This window comes from Lutzomyia longipalpis, chromosome 4, assembly GCF_024334085.1.
Source record: "Lutzomyia longipalpis isolate SR_M1_2022 chromosome 4, ASM2433408v1".
Lineage (NCBI taxonomy): Eukaryota > Metazoa > Arthropoda > Insecta > Diptera > Psychodidae > Lutzomyia > Lutzomyia longipalpis.
In genome coordinates, this window is record NC_074710.1 from 4,284,301 (window position 1) to 4,298,361 (window position 14,061).

The window sequence follows — 14,061 nt, forward strand, 5'->3', positions numbered from 1 at the left end:
TTCAATTCCTATAAATTCTGAACTTTTGTAATTCATCACCTGCATTTACGATAGATAAGGACGCTGTTTGTCGATTTTAAAGCAATTTATAGCAAATATTATTTATAGTCAAATGTGTTAATTTTACTCTGTAACATTTTTATTAATTTCTTTGTAATTTACTTCCTTCAATCACTTCAAATAACAATTAAAAGATTTAAGGAATATATATATTTTTTGAAATATTTCCTGAAACTTTCCCTAAAAGTATTTCCATTAAATGGTTAAATTCCCTTAGATTCGGTAGCCCTTAGCCAAAAATGTAGTCATACAATTGTGTGTTTATTTGGTGCAGAGGGCGTGTATTTACTGCAACCCCAAAATCACCCCAAAAGGTCGTTATTGCTGCCTATAAATCAGTCAGCTGGGCCATTTCAGGATACTTTCCCTTTATGGGCTTTGAGGGAGGGGGTGGAGGATGAAAATCCAACCAATACATCCTCTCCTTTGCCATCCTCTCAATTTACAAAGATTTTTTTTCTCCATTTTTTCCCCAAAGGTTGAAGCCCTATAATTTTTGAGAAAAAAAATACCATTCAAATCTCTCTGATGAATTCATCTCTTTTGACATTTTTTCACACCATCGTTCGCATAGGTAAAATGAGACTTTTTTCATGACAAAATGAGAAATATTTTATTAACACACACACACACACACACCTGAGATTATCCATTGCGGGGCGTACAGGTGGAAAAGAGAGATATTTAAAACGAGAGACGTTTAAAATTACATTTCAACGGCTCTTCAGTGTCCACCCGGAGAGTTGAATTTATTTATTTCCAAGCACGGTGTTCCATTTCATCATCGCACCGCGGTGTTGTGAATTGTTTTGGGGCAGAGCGCGCAGGAAAAAAAAGAAATACGGAGGTGTTCTCTTGGCATAAATCCCCTCGTTGAAGTTTGTGAAAATCTCGAGGTGAAGAAAAAAGGAGAGGAAGATTCCGTTGGCTAGAAAATTTGTTGTCACCTTTTGAGACATTCCTCGTGAATTAATTAAAAGTTTCACCAAGATGTTTCGCTGCGCTGGGGAGAGTGATGGACAAGGGGAGGAGTTTGAATGAAAAGGGTGTACCATTTACAAAAAAAGGAAGACTCCTCTGGGGAATTTTGTGGCAATTATCTCTTCTAAAAGAGAGTTTCTTGCTTTAATTTCGTCTAGAGAGAATTAAATTTTATTATAAAAATTATTAAGATATTTTTTTTATATTTTTCATAACTGATGGAGCCGCCTGGTAGATTACCCGGCGTCTCCACTGCGTCTTTACGTTGCTTGAAAATTTGTCATAAAGGCGTAAAAATGTTTCTTCGTAAAATCGTGCTATGTAATTTCTCACTGCAGTGGGGACGCCAGGTAAACCACCCGGCGTCTCCACTTTGCCTCATTTGTAAATTTTATTAGATTAAATAGAAACACCTCGCTTTCCTAACCACTTTAAGTCATTTTACTTCATCCAGAACTCAAGAAAATAATTTCACTGGTAAACCTTGCAATTGCAAATGCAAACACCCCAAGACTTTTCCGTGCAAATTAAGAAAATTAACTGTTACACCCCCTCCACTAAATTCATTACATTTTTCTTGCAATACAAAAAAAACACATTCTCACGAATTAATCTCCCCTTCTTGCAAAATCCAAACAAATTCTCTATCAAGAGAGAGAAAGAGAGGAATTTAGCGTCTTCTGCGACTAAAATATTTAAATTGCTCCCACTAAGCGGAAAAAATGCGAATATTTCGCTCTGAGATGGTGGAAGCATGCAAAAGAGCTGAGAATGGAATTGCAATGGGAAAAGAATTCAATGAGTTAAATGTATTTTCTCACAATTATTGCATAGCAATGCAGGGGGAGGGACACACCCAAAAACCACGTTACATACAGAAGAATGTTTCGAAGCTAATGCAGCGAGAGCTTTTGCACGATTTTACTCTTGAGAAAAAAAGCTCTCCATGGGAATCAATCAAGTTTATTCCGGGGCGGGGTGTGTGAGGGCAGCAATTCTTTGCAGCATCTACAAGGAAAACTAACTCCTCGAAGGAGGAGATGCAGAAGGATCCAAGGGGGTGGGGGGTGGAGGTTGTGCATTTGTGACTCCCGTGGGCTTTATGTCGTTTCTCGCTTGATTGATTGAGTGCAATTGCAAAGTGCAGGGAAGGGAACAATTCAGCGCCGTGAGACGGGAGGAAGTTCTCACAGAGATTTAGCGTGGCAATTCGCGCAGGGAAAGAGCTCCCGAATGACTGAAATGTACTCCCTGGGAAAAATGTATAATGTGGTGGAACATACATATATGGCTCCAAAAAGCCAAACTCATATACAGGGTGCTTTACCAAAAGACGTCTGTGGCATGGAGATAAGCGAATGACACTGACAGACGCTTTTTCCTTATTATTTAAAACTCCACTCTGTTTTTCTTGCCATTCGGAGCGCACATGATGTGGTTGAACAATGAATGATGAAAGACGGAGGTGCTAGGGGTTGAAAAATGTTGCATTTTTGTGTATCTTGTTTTGAATTAAAAAAGAACTAAAAGAAAGCAATTTTACTATATTTTTTTTGATTCAATAAATTCATATTGAAAGAAAATAAGAGTAATTTGTAAAAATTCTGTGAATTTTTGTAGAAATTTCGCCAATTATTATCAAAATTATCTTTATTTGTCTCTGTACGGGAAAGCCTCGCAATTGAGAAAACAACCTAGATGTTAGGCAATTTTCCAAAGAAAAAGCAGAACAAAAAAACCACCACAGAGACTTTCCTGGAATCAACTGGAAAAAGCCATCAGAGATTTATTCAAAAATTCAAAAAGTGACGTCACTGTTGTGCCTTTTTATCTCTTTTATATTAAATCTTAAAATTTTGAGGCAGTTTCAATGCCAAAAAATTCTTCAGAATATTTTTTAAATGATCTCAAAGAAATCCTTTAAAAAAGAATCCTCTTTACGTTTAAAAATAACAAAAGAAGGAATTTTTAAAGTGAATTTCCCTACTTGTCAGCCCCTCGCCGTGTGACTGTGGCGTGAAACAAGTGAATTTAGCACTTCTTATGCAATGCTGCCTTATTGTATCTAAAAAGCACCTTCAAGTGCATATTTGCATACAACATGGTATCCATTTAAAATTAATGGGAATCCATTTGATGTGCTGTTGAGCGGTGAATGTTGGCCGATTTGCCGTCTTCACCGTCAAATGGCGATAAATTAATAAAATATCGCGAATGGTGGAGTTGATACAAACGAAGATTTCCCCCTCCCTTTTTGCCACCCATCCCCTTCAAGCCCATTTTGCAAAAAGGGTTTCCACATACATATGTTGTGCTTATATATAGCAGAGGTATTGGGCTGAAGTTGTCGTGTGTTTATACTTCATGAAGGAGGGAAGTGAGGGAGAAGATTATTCACATAGCGATTACTTCCATGGAGTATGTATATAAACACAGCGAGAAGTCATAGAGGAAATCCAACCATGAATGTTGGTATCTCATTGAACTTCTTTGGGGGATTTTATTGATGGCGTTTGCAAGTTGTGTGCTACACAAGCAAACATTTCAACTTCTTGTGTGTGCCTCCCAATAGGTCTATAAATGCACGATAAAGGCGCCCTGAGTGTGGTGAGGGACAGAAAAAAAGCGACTAAAGACAAATATTTATCCAATTCTCCGTAACTCTCCTGGAATTGTCTTTTTTTATAATTATTCTATCTATATTGTACCTTCGTCTATACTATTTTTACGCTATTTGTACAGACTCTTTCATCAAGACGAGAAATCGTGAGCATTCATTTATACAATCCACCACCCATCTTCACATCCCAGGCACATCATATGCCGAAGACGTGTAATCCACCGCGTCATTTGCATATTGAATCTCAATAAACAGCGCACTCCTTAAGCGCTTTTTGCTCAAGGCGCCTCTTACGGTGGTTTTAGGAATTTATGTGTTCACTTTGAAAGTTTCAGAGGAACTCCTTTATTTACCCATTTTGTCTTCTATTTAATGTTTATAGCTAAATATTGAGCTGTATTAATAATTTTATGTGTATTTGAGATGTTTCTCCTTCCGGCTAAATAATATAGAAAGGAAATCAAATGTATAATCCTCAGTTTGTATAACAACATTTAAAGTTATTCTGAAAGCCCTAAAAGCTTGAATATTTTAAGTATTAAATCCTAAAGTTTTTTTTTATGATCTGAGAATCTTTTTAAATTCTTTTAGAGTCTCTCAAACAAGAAGAAAAAACTTAAGAAAATAAAAGGACAATAAAATAAATTTACAAAATATTTTTCATTCTCGAAATATTTTAAAATTACAAATTAATCCTAAGAACATTTTTTTAAGAATTAAATAATTCACGAAACATTTTAGAACAACAAATTGATGCTTCAATATCTTAGATATTAATTCTTAGTTCTTTTAGACTGTTCCGAGAATCTTGCAATTTTTCAGACTCTAAACAAGTCTCTCAAATAATAAAAAACTTAGGAAAATTGTTCACGTAGTCTTACAAAAAAAAACGTCGACAAACTTCTGTGACAAAAATCATAAAACATTTTTCAAAAAGAAAAGAATTTTTGGTATGATTTCAAAGAAAAAAAATTCGCGAAACTCTTTATTCATAAGAAGATTTGCTAAACATTTTTCAAGAAGAAAATGACTCTTGATAAAGAATTTAAAGAAGAAAATAATTCTTGATAAAGAATTTAAAGAAGAAAATTATTATTGATAAAGAATTTAAAGAAGAAAATGAATTGCGAAGATTGTGGAGCATTACAAAGAAATAAACAGATTCTCAAAGCATTTTAAATGAACAAATTGATTCACAAAACATTTTTTAAAGAACAAAATTATCCCCGTTTCGTTTTTAGAACAGAAAGATTTTATAAAAGATTTACAAGAATAAAATGATTCATAGAACACTTTAAAGAAACAAAAAGTTTCTCAAAACATTTATTTGAAAAAAAAAACACCTTCTGGCGCCAGAATTATCCCGAGACATATCCTCAAGTACTTATAAATTGCAGTTATGCGAATTTCTTGCTTTTCCCGATGAAATTAGCACCTCAATGCATTACCTACAGTGTGAAGTATATAGTTTCACGAAGCCCCACAGTTGCAATATGAAACTCATGGCGTATTGAAGAGATTTTGCCTCTCTTTATAGGAATTCCACAAATAGCTTTAATCTCACAGCGATTGCGGTTCTCGAGGGAATCAATGGCATTCACTCATTTTGTTGTGATTTCGAGGAAAAGGCAGAAACAACAACGAAAAAAAAACCTCCATGTGACATTCTTAGCAATGACCAATAAAGTTTATTTATCTTTTCCGACATATTTCAACTTCTTTTCGAGCTTCGTGTGTTTGTGTGAGCAAGAAAGCAAAAAAAAAAGAAGCAAAAAAAACATTGAACATAAAAACCCATCAAGCATTTCTGCGGGACTGTCTTCGCTACTCCTGATGGCGAATATTCCATGTAAACCATCGTCTTTTCATTGTTATTGTCTATAATAACATTTTATTTGCACTTTCTGTGGTCGTATGCATCATAAAATTGAATTATATCTGTCATGTGAATTTCTCTCGGGACTTCTTATTTAATTAAACGCAAAATAAAAGAAACATTGAAGCAGTCTCTGTGGTTTTTTGCCTGTGGTACACACACACATTTCTTGAAAATTTTCCTTGCCATACTCGAGGGGAGAAGAGAAATCCTGTGCGCGCTCTTCAAGTCACAGCTTCATGATAAATAGGTTGTATGTTTTATCCGACGAGGGAATTTTTCTTCGCGGAAATAGGCAAAATTATTTACAAAGAAAAAACAACCAAAAATCGCAGAGTTTCCTTTTTTTTGGCTTTATGCTTTGGGTTATTTTTCTTATGTACAGGATGGAGGAAACTTTTAAGCACTCATGTCCCCTGAGGGATGGGCCCTGTGAGAAACCCCGTGGCACTATGATTTAGAGTTAGAGAAAACCAACAACCACCCCCTCACCATTGGAGATGGACGGTGAAGCATTAAAAATCCCAAACAACACCAATAAAATATGATAAAAGCACCCACCACCACCCTTTAGCTATATATGCGCGCGGGTAACATCCCTCGGACGACGAGCTCTCACCGTGCGCGTGAGGGAAACTTTCCACTTTGAGGCCATAAAGTTGCAAAAGGGGATGAGGGTGGAGGATCGTAAAGTTTCCACCCCTCAGGAAGAAAAAAAAGAACGGATGATTCCCATCTGCAGGGGATGAAGAAAAAAAGCACAGAGTTGCATCTCTAAATCCCACCCCTACCTTTTAAGAAACTCATCACAGAGATTTTCATCGAAGGGGGGAAATTTTAGCACTCAGATCATATCATTAAAATCCACCCCCTTCTTTTGGCAATGTCGCAAGTATTTGAACCTTCATTGAGTTGAGGATTTAGGAAATAAGCTCTCTCAATACTCAATATGAGATTGCTGGAAGTTTTCTTATTTGTATAAAAAACTCTTCAATTTTTCTTCGAGCATATCAATTTGATTTGAATTGTTTTAAAATGCAATTTTCTTCTGTGCTTTATTTTAAAAGCTTCAGGGTTGTTTTAATATAGATTTATGTCAATATTGTAATAAACTTTTTCTATTTAACATGCTTGAGAAAAAACAAATCAAGGGAAATAATTCGAAATTTTCTTTGATTGAGCTAAAATCAATCAAAATTTCTTACTGAGCAATATTGTATTGTGTAAACTAATTCTCAGAAAAAAATTTAATAAAAATACATTATTTTTCTTCTGTTTCTTTTCTGAGAAAAATTTTATTTTTCCAAGACGCCATACTAAAAAACAAACAGATTAAAATTTTATGGAAGTATACGTTGAGGGCTGACTATTTCATCGTTTAATGGTTAATGATTTGTAAAAAAAAAATTGGAAAAAACCCTTTAGATCATTATTTGGGCATCATTAAAAAATAAGAAAATAAATTATAAAAAATAATTTTCTAATTAGTTTATGTCCAAAAGGATTTTTTTCTCATTTCCATGCCCCACTCTTCTCTATAGAAATTTCTCTGCAAAAATGAAAGAAAATCCACACAATTGCTCTTCCACAGAGTACTTTTATTGCCACGAACAAGAGCGCAATGGTAATTGGTTGACGGTGTATTGAGGTAGGTCAGTGCCAGATGGAACATTTTATTAGAGGACCAAAATATACTACTACTGTGTGGTTGGAAGTTTTTTTGCCCTTAGCAAGCACCCTCAAATTTGCCAAAAAAAAAGAATCTGCGGTTGAGGGAAATTTCCTTCATACCCGGGGTGTTGCCTTTCCCACGAGAAAGCGACACTTTTCCTCTTTTTTTTTGACGATGGCCCCAGAGATCGTAAAATAAATCGCTCGGAGAGTCTTAATTTGAATATTTCATCAAGAGTTGACGCACAAGGAGGACATTTTTCTCAAGTACCCCACTGCGGGGGTGTAGAGAGAGAGCTCCAATGAAACTTTTATAGTTTACACGTTCATAGCGACGATATACGTTGATTACTCCCCCATCGTGAATGGGAGATTTTCATCCCCAAAATTACTTATACTCTGGGACACTTGGTGGCAGATTCATCTGAGTGTGTAAATCATTGTGGAGCTACGTGGGGTATGACGTAGCTAAGGGGTGGGGGGGGATGTACAAAGGCCTACCTCTCACCCCGCCCCACCCCGTTGTAAAATATGGAAAATGTTGTGCGAAATATTTTTTTAGCACGATGGCACCAGCCGTGTTGGGGCATAAATAAAGGCGAGTGTGGAGATAAATCATTAAATTTGCATGGGGAAAAAATTAAAAAATTTTCCCTTTGCATCAACCCCCTCAACATACCCTCCCTCCAACACTAACCAAGGGGATGCACAATAGGCCCACATGGGCCGCAGTGCACAGGAGATGAAAGTCTCCGGACCCCATTTAACGTAACGTAACGTACCCTCCCTCCACCCCAAATTCCCCCCAATAATTCATGTTGCTCCACATAGCGAATTTTTCCCCGCGCGAACTTTTATTTATTTTTTTGTTTCCCTCGTACTGCATGTTCCTTAAACAAAACAGCATTTTCCTAATGAGAGAGAAAATTGCTAATCCATCCCCACAACTCTGCAAACCACCCACCCTCCGCCCCTCAATTTACAGCACACACACCCTATTGTTCACTGAGAATGTTTATTTCTTGTGGTAGAAACCTCATTCACAAACAATTTTCCACAATTTGAATAATTCACACACACAGACTCTTTTAAGCAATTTATGTAGGATTTCAGCTCTTCCGGGTGATTTACTTAATGTTTCGAGCTACCATTGTGATGGATATTTGTGCTGCTGGAACAATCACTAAATGCGATAAATTCCATATGAATTAATAAACACCGCTCATCACTTTCAGCACCACTTTAAATTAAACATGAGGGAATGGCGCGTGAAAAAAAAGAGCCCAAACAAATCCCTATTTTCAACACATTTCCCCAAAGCCCATCTGCTTAGGCGCATTTATTCTAAACTGTAAATATTTGCAAAAGTTTTATATTAATATTTATAGCATATTTTGGAATAAACAACCATGTATATTTTTGATATTGAATTTGTAATTTAAATTTAAATCAATTGATTTTGTATACATAATATTACCACTTTAATTTGTTGTAGAGTTAATTTTTAAATATTTGTAGAGAAAAAATATAGATTGATTAATTTTTTTTTGACAAATGTCAGATATTTTTTTTATGAGATGTGCTATATAATTTAATAGATTGATGCTAGGTACATATTTTTTTTTAATTAGAAGTTTCAACCTAAATTGATAATCAATATTATAACAATAACCTCAATGTCATTTTTATTGCTAAAATGTCATTAACTGTCATTATTATTAAGTTTTACTTATAATTAAATCTTTTACAAATATATCAGAAAAAAGGGCTTTGAATTTTTTATATAAAATGTACCTAATACAATTGTCTGATTTTATAGTTCATCTGTCAAAATTATCAGAATTTTTATAGCTCAATGTCAAATAAAAACATAGTTTTTTTTTAGCTTTTTTTTCACAGTTATCTCGAGGAATTATTTTATTCAACTTTGATTCAACCATTTGAAATACGTGCAAAATATAAATTTCTTTTGCAAACATTTATTTTAATATAGAAATGCAAAAGCTCTCAAAGCTAATTAACAAAGCAAACAATATAAATTAATAAATAAAATGCTATAAAATAAATATGAGAAATAAATTTAAATAACGCCCCAGACGTCGAGGAGTGGAAATGAGAAATAGCCCCACAGTTGAAGCATCTGCAGGGGATGATATTTTAATCTTCACATCCTCCCTGGTCCCCGCAATGTGGGGTATGTCGCACACTAACTGTGTGATTACTCTGTCATTAATAATCCCCATGTCTGATATGGGGCAGCCATCCCCCTTGAAAGATATAGGGGTTGCTTTTCGTTTGCAAAAATTGCGGTCACTGCCCTACTAGTCAGTAATGGTTGCAATGACCTAAACACAAAACCATATTTTGATTAAATTTATGGAATTATTTCAGGAATAATTAATGTACATAATACGTAGGTACTAAATGTTAATTTAAACAAATAAAATAAAAAAGTTTTCGGTAATTTACACGTTACACCTCAGGGGTTTCCACTACATATGGTACAGCTACAGCTCTACCGTGAATTTCATCCTCTGTATCCTTCTTTTCAAATTCAAACACATCAGAATATGATGAGTGTACGTACAGTGTTGCAACGCAGTAATACGCCTTTATTTCTTTTTTTTTAAATAAATTTTTCTTCATGTAACAAAAAGAGAAAATAATTAAATCATTAGCTTAATTAAAAGCATCTTTTTCGGCATTATTGAACATCCCAATATAATTTTTCACTGAATCAAAGGTTCTACTACTGCGAGGTACCACTGTTCGCTAACTACATACAAAAAACAATAGGTAGTAGCCACAAGAGAATTATATTTAAATCATTATATTGTATCAAAAGTTTCCAAACAGTGGAAATGTAGCTGGTTTTACGGCAAAAAAGGAACTATTCACTTTTCATGATATTTTTAGCTTTTAAACAACCCAAAGAGAGAGATTTTCCAATGGTTTTCCCAAGCGAGCTTTTGATCCCCTACTTTTGTGTGCATTTCGTATTTTTGCATATTTCAAAGGTCCATTGTAATTTATCCACAAACATCACTGAAATAGGTCAAAGGGCAATAAATTGAAAAATCCTCAATCATGTCATTTTCCCCATCAAAAATCTCCACAGTGAAATTTCCCATTCTTTTCCGCATAGTGTGTGTTAATTGACTTTTTTAGGGGTGGGTGGGAAAACGCTTTTTGAGCTTTTTTTTATTTAAAAAAATTCCATACAAAAGTGCATCAAAAGCTGCCAATGCGATGTATGCAGCAGGAGATTTTGATTTATGATCCATATATCTTTTGTGATAACTCATCGTTACACATTTTATTGACCGTCCAGTGTGGTGGAGAAGGGGTAAGATTGAGGGGGATATAAATGACACTTACATCGTATGAAAAGTGTAATAAAATTCGAAAATGATAAATTAAATGGCAACAGTGGGGACGCCTGGTGCGCCAAAAGCTCTCAAATCCACCCCTTGGAGCATGATAAATTGCTTAAGAATCGAGTGAAGAACTCAAAAAGGAGATTTCTTTTACAAGAATGAGCAAGAAAAAAGGGACGAAACAAAGGATTTTCTTGTCACAAAAAAAAAGAAATTATATACTAAGGAAAATAAGAATGTCCAAAAGCTCTTTAAAGGGCCATGTGGAGCTTTTTGTACTTGAGTCGTTTCAAGGGGAATCCTAGTGTGAATTTTTCCGTGTTTAGTGAGTGATTTTTAGAGGAAATTTCATATGTAACCGATGCAAGAAAATTCTGAAAAATAAATTGAAAAAATATTAGAGAAATTTTAGACAAAATAGTCTTGAAAATATAAGAAGAAAACCAAAAGAAATTAATGATTTTTCAAATCAAAATGCGGTTTTCGATTTTCTTCCTTTAGTTGGGGGAAAATGGAACCAATGTTTCATCAAGTTCTTATATAGAACCCAACTTTTGAGTATATTTCGAGAAATCAATAACATTCCCCACGATTTCCCTGCCTTCGGAGAAAAACCAAAGTTAGAGACACAAGGGGCAAATATCTGGCAAATATTTGGGATATTTTTTTCCGAATATTTGCGGAATTAACAATAATTCTCAAAATAAGAATACTGTTGAATAAATAGGAATAAAAAAAAATATTTGAAACACTTTTGTAGTAATTTTCGCATTTGAACAGTGTTTCTTATTTAGGTTTCGTTCATTTAGAATTATGTTTCGTCTAATTCAATTACGTATTTTATCCAATGTTTCGTTCAACATTACGTTAATTTAAAATGCTTTTTGTTCATTTTAACTTCGTTGCATCTATTTTAAGTGCGTTTTGTTTAACTTTATCGTTTATTTTAACTGTGTTTCATCTATTTTTAATACGTTTCTCTCGTTTTAATTGCGTTTCATTCACTTAAAGTACGTTTCGCTAAACGTTTTTTTCTATTTAAATGCGCTTCGTTCATTGTTGAATGAATTTTAATGAATTTCGTTGAACGTTTCGTTCATTTTAATTTCATTTCTGAATATTCTCAACAGAATAAAAATTTTGTATTAAATTTCACCCACATAATCACCCCCTTGGAGTAGACATTTCAGCAATTTGGTTTGAAAGATTAATGAAATGGCATAACTTTTGCCGATTCCTAGCAACGATAATACCAAAAATTGCCTCGTAAGGCGTAGGAGTTTTGAGTGTCTTCCACGGTGGAATTGCTAATTCAATAAAAACACATCTTCCTGCACACCCTGCAAAATTCCCTAATGGTGTCACATCGTAAAGGAGTGCGAATTTCATATGAATGTGTATGCGTGGTACACAAAAGCTGCGAGAGATTTTCTTCGCGCCCAAAATGAACCAACCATGAAGGATCGGTATGAAAAATCCTTTTAGGGATGAAATTGGGGGTGGTTTAGGTGGGGTACAGCTGAGGAAATATGAGGTTGTACACAGCAAATTTTTATCGCAATAGGGCTCTAGATTTTACGGGCTCACTCCCCGGTATGTTTTCTGCTATATATAGGGTGCGTCTAACTGTATGGTGGGGTGGTTTCAGGAAGTAAAAAAAATCCTTTTGGCCGGAAGTGTGGGTCACACTGTTGGTGTGTGTGTGCTGTGAGCAGAATAAGGAGCAAAGATTGATCGTTTTGACTATTTCCGTCAGACATCGAGACTCAATTTCATTTAATAAATGGCTACTCAATGGCTAAGAAGATGGACTTGTTGGGATTTTCTCCAGCACACTGTGGGGGATGGAGTGACTGCGTCAATTCATCAAAAATCCGATCACGCACGCTTCACTGAGTGGTGGCGGTGTGTTCAATAATTGACTGACCTCTGGGTGTCCTCGCAATCACTTTGCCAAAAGCCACATGAGCCACCACCCCACCTACCTCCACCCACCCACCCATCAGCACCACCCTCTACCGCCTCCGGGGCCCAGCGTGGTGCTCAATTTATCAACATCCGCTACAGAGAAAATGGAAATTGGTATCAGAGAGAGGCTTTTAAGGTACCTACGTTACCACAAAAGCGTGCGAGGCAATCTTATCACAGACGCACCTTCGCCAAGAAAGTCAAAGTTCCCATAAGATATTCATGTGCTCGCTAAGAAAAAGTTTTCAAGACAATTAAAACGGAACTTTTCATCTCACAGCCACCTCAAAGAAAGAAAACACCTGAAAACTCTTTCAGGAAAATTCAGAGCAACCACCACGGTTGATTTATAGTCCCTCCTGACAAAAAAACCGCGCGTCAAAAGCTCCCCACAAGAGCTCGATTAATGTCCGCGTAACAAATTAATCCATCGGGCTTTTTGAGGTTTTTTTTTTTCTACTCCACCTCTCTCACGCTCTCTGTAATCCCAACAGAAATACAAGACTCACCATCGTATTTAATTAAATTGAAATAAATTTCGCGTGACTTTATTGGATTTCCATGGTAGACGTACACGAAAAAAATAAAATAAAATCCTCACCATGGTAGCGAGGTGTAAAATCCATAAACATACTGTCGGGGATGTTTAATCGAATCAATTCATGGTGAGTTCTCTGGGAGACACTTCTTGCCCTGACGACAGGTTGAGTGTTTGAGTTATCTCAAAACTCCATTTGACGCCCTTGTGACACATGAAGGCGGTTTCTGTGGCATAAATCTTGTGGCTCCTCACGCCACACCACAACACTGTAAGATGTCTGAGCTGCTGTGGCCCAAGAAGGGCATCAATTTATGTGAATTCTGTGTATATTAATAAACTATCAGTGAAGTAAATTTAATTTAATATCTCTCGAATTTTTGACCGAAGAAATAACGTTAAAAACTTTTTTAAATAAACCATCAATTTAAAATTTATTTTATTGCTACAAAATCGTCAAAATCCACTGGATTGATTTTGATAGAAATTTGTGCAAATTGTGTTTGGTACATAAAGGAGTTTATTCATTGTTGTATGGAAAAATTCCTCAAACCAGAAAATAATAGATGGCATGGTTAATCGTGTAAAGGATCCAGAAATGTAAAAAAGATCACCAAATGAACATTTGTTTTTCCACTGGAACTAGCTGGAATAAATCCAGCACACAAAAGTCTAAAAATGAAAGCAATGACGTCACAATTATATTTTTCTGGTGCTTTTAAAGCATGAAACATAAATAATCCTCATCAAAAAAAATCATCAATGAAGCATAAAAATGCTTTAAATAATTTTAGAATCATTGCATTAGAAAAGATTTAAAAAAAATAACACTAAAGAGTGACGTCATATCTTGAATTTTTTAAATAAATTTTTGTTAGCTTTTCCCAGGTGATCCCAATGGAAAATGAGCTGGAGATTTTTTAATTTCTTCTTTAATTCCCTGGATTGATCGTATCCCGAATCGGTAGTA

The 14,061-nt window shown here is 35.2% G+C and overlaps 1 protein-coding gene across 1 annotated transcript in view; it reads right to left on the minus strand.

The window, feature by feature from the left end:
* Positions 1-14,061, minus strand: part of LOC129795554 (protein slit-like) — a 61,921-nt gene that overhangs the window by 8,175 nt on the left and 39,685 nt on the right. The gene's annotated exons all lie outside the window — the stretch shown is intronic.